At 39.7% G+C, this 3,537-nt stretch overlaps 2 pseudogenes; both read left to right on the forward strand.

Moving 5' to 3' along the window:
• The first annotated feature begins 541 nt into the window (after positions 1-541).
• LOC101586524 lies at positions 542-1,607 on the forward strand (annotated as a pseudogene).
• Positions 1,608-1,611: 4 nt separating this feature from the next.
• On the forward strand, positions 1,612-2,583 carry LOC101587317 (annotated as a pseudogene).
• The last annotated feature ends 954 nt before the right edge of the window (positions 2,584-3,537 follow it).

The following is a 3,537-nucleotide window of genomic DNA, read 5'->3' on the forward strand; positions in this document are numbered from 1 at the left end:
AATTTCTGACATTGCCAGTGAAGTGGAAGACCCATACTATTATGAACTGCTGAACTCTTTTGGATTATTTTGATGAGCTAACACATGTATAATATTCAAGTAATGGAACTTAACAAAAAAAGAGTATACAGATGAGTGTCCATTTTGTATCTGTGTATTCAAAGTGGTTAGGATAGATATATAGTTATATTCTCTTAATGAATAGAATGATTTGTTTTAATGCTATTTGTGGATAGGATATCATGTCCGCATCTTGTACAGCAATTAATCACTGGGAGGAATATATGCAATGTGTTAATTATTGAAACTCTCCTACCAATTTAATTTGAATCTTTCTCATTGCTATTTGTTTATCAATAAAATTTTGGAGAGAAAAGAAAAATAAAATTGCCATAATAGACTGATTCTGTTAGAATAGGACTATTTCCTGCTCTTTTCTGGAAAATTATACTAACAAATATGAACATCTATGCCATCCTTGATATAAAAGGATGAAAATGGTGACCATGACCAAAGAGGAACAGCATCCAGAACTGCACTTTGCTCCTTTCTCAGGATGAATGGAGAGAAGAAATGTGATGTTTATGCTCAAGAAATGCAGAATTTCATCCTCAGATTGTCTTCTCTCAGATTGTCTGGGTGCTGACTGATGATGACACAGGGCACCAGAAATAGGAGATATCATTGCCCAGCTCAAGAATGTGCTAGAGTACAACCCAATGAGGGGCAAATCCAACCGGGGTTTAATGGTGCTGGTAGCATTCCAGGAGCTGGTGGAGCCAAGGAAATAGGACACAGACAGTATGCAGTGGGCACTTGGCTGTAGCCTGGTGTGTAGAACTCCTGCAAGCTTTCTTCCTGGTGACAGATGGTATAATGGACTTATCCCTTACACAGAGGGGACAAATCTGCTGGTATCGAAAGCCCAGAAAAGGCTTGAATTCTGTCAAAGATGCTTTCCTTCTAGAATCCTGTATCAACCGCCTGCTGAATTTACGCTCCTGGGAGAAGCCCTACTACCTGAACCTGCTTGCTCTCTTCCTTAGATTGCCTATCAGACAGAGGTTTGGCAGACTCTGGATGTCATCACAACCCCTAATACCATGTGGATCTCAGCAAATACACTGAAGATAGGTACAGATCTATTGTCAATTATGAGACAGCTTTCTCCTCTTTCTACCTGCCTGTTGCTGCTGCCATGTACATGGCAGGCACTGATGGGCAGAAGGAGCACAACAACTCCAGAAGGAGCCTAATGAAGATGGGCGAATTCCTCCAGATGCAGGAGGATTTTCTGGACCTCTTTGGCGACCTCAATATGACAGGAAAGATTGGCACCGACATCCAGGATAATGCAGTTGACTGGTGGTTCAGTGTCTGCAGTGAGCCACTCTGGAGCAGCGCCACATCTTAGAGGAGAATTATGAGCCAGAGAACATGGAAAAGTAACCAGGGTGAAGGCGTTGTATGAGGAGCTGGATCTGCCAGCTGTGTGTGCACAGTATGATGAAGACAGCTACAACCACATCATGAACCTCATCCAGCAGTATGCTGCTCCATTCTCCTCAGCCATCTTCTTGGCACTTGCAAACAAGCTCCACAAGTGAAAAAATGACCTGGACACTACAAGAGGAGGGAGGGTCTCTGTAAATTATTGTGTAACTCTGAAAAAAAGGGAAAGAAAGAAAATGGTGACATTATGTAGGACCTTTATTGTGACATTTTTGGGAGCCTTGGCCATAGAATTTGATTTATCCTTGTCCTTCGCATATGATTTTTCTACAATTACCTGTTGTTCAAAAGATGGTGAAAGTTTGTAAATAAAAATAAAAAGCACAACCACCACTGTTCCCAACATACTGTGCATATTCTGGTTCAACCTCAAGGAGATTGACTTTAATGCCTGCCTGGCCCAGATGTTTTTTGTCCATATGTTAACTGGGATGGAGTCTGGGGTGCTCATGCTCGTGTCTCTGGACTGCTACAAGGCCACCTGCTACCCCTTACGCTATGGCACCATCCTCACCAGTCCTGTCATTGCTAAGGCTGCTCCTGCCACCTTCTTGAGGAGTGTGGTGCTCATCATCCCATTTACTTTCCTCACCAAGCGCCTGCCTTATTGCCAGGGCAACCTCATCCCCCACACCTACTGTGACCACATGTCAGTGGCCAATGTCTCCTGTGGCAATGTCAAGGTCAATGCTATCTATGGCCTGATGGTTGCTTTATGGATTGTACATTCGACACCTGCTGTATCTCTGTGTCATACACTGTGATCCTACGGGCAGTAGTGAATTTGTCTTCAGCAGATGCTTGTCATAAAGCCTTTAGCACCTGCATATTCCATATCTGTGCTATTGTAATCACTTATGTGCTTGCCTTTTTTTTACTTTTTTCACTCACTGTTTTGTAGGGCACAATATTCTTCACCATAGACAAATCATTGTGACTAAGCTTTACCTGCTACTTCCTCCTACTATGAATCCAATAGTTTGTGGAGCCAAAACAAAGCAGATTCTGGAAAGTGTAATCAAGTTTTTACTTGGGGAAAGACAGGCTTTACCTAATGCAAATGATGCATAAAGAGATTTATTGGAGTGAGAATGTAATTAATAAATTTCTAAGGCTAGTACTAATATTGTTGAGACAAAATATCATGTCTTCATCCTATTCTCTGAATAACCAATATGAAGACAATGTGCAATGTATTTTATTGTAAATGTCCTACTAACCTGTTTTGAAACTGTTCCATTGTTATTTTATCTTCTTTCTCATTGAAATGAATAAAAATTCCTAAAAAATAAATAAAATGAAAAGCACAATAGTAAAGGAAAAAAATAAAATTAATTTGCATATCTTGAGTAAAAGAAAAAGAGGACTTCTAGAACTGCTTCAGAGTGTGGCAAGATTGATGGTGTACATATGTTAATTAAAAAAGAAGGTGGTATTTTAAAGGAATTAAGGTAATGTCTTTCACTGTAGTAATTTTTTACTTTAAACATTCAAGAGGTATGATTCAGAAACACTGCATTTAACAAGTAGGTCTACAATATTTGACTTACAATACAGTACCACCACAAGATAAAAAGTCATGTTACAATATTGGAAAAGTTTTTTGAAAAGGAAAAACAAAGCTTTTAGCGATGCACCCCTTTTTATAAATACAGATCAAAGTCAGTAAGTCAGCCCAAAGTTCCAATACCGCTTGTGTTGATCGGGTGAGAATCTGTCCTGAGTTCTCTATGTCAGCACATGGGAATGACTCATAACTGAATGGTAAAGGTGGTGTGGCATTTCCAGGCAAGGAGACATGGGAAAGCACTGTCTAGTTCCTTGGGAACATGAATATTGTAGAAGGAAGAATGAGCTTCCTGACTATATTCACCTGAGTAAAACTCAGACGAAAGGTGCAATCTCAGCATTGTTTTAATTTTCATTTGTCAAATGATCAATGATGTTGAACATTTTTTCATATATTTACTTGCTATTTGTATTTCTCCCTCTCAGAAACGTATAGTCATCTCAGATGCCCATTTA

This window comes from Octodon degus, unplaced genomic scaffold (assembly GCF_000260255.1).
Source record: "Octodon degus isolate 3935 unplaced genomic scaffold, OctDeg1.0 scaffold00494, whole genome shotgun sequence".
Lineage (NCBI taxonomy): Eukaryota > Metazoa > Chordata > Mammalia > Rodentia > Octodontidae > Octodon > Octodon degus.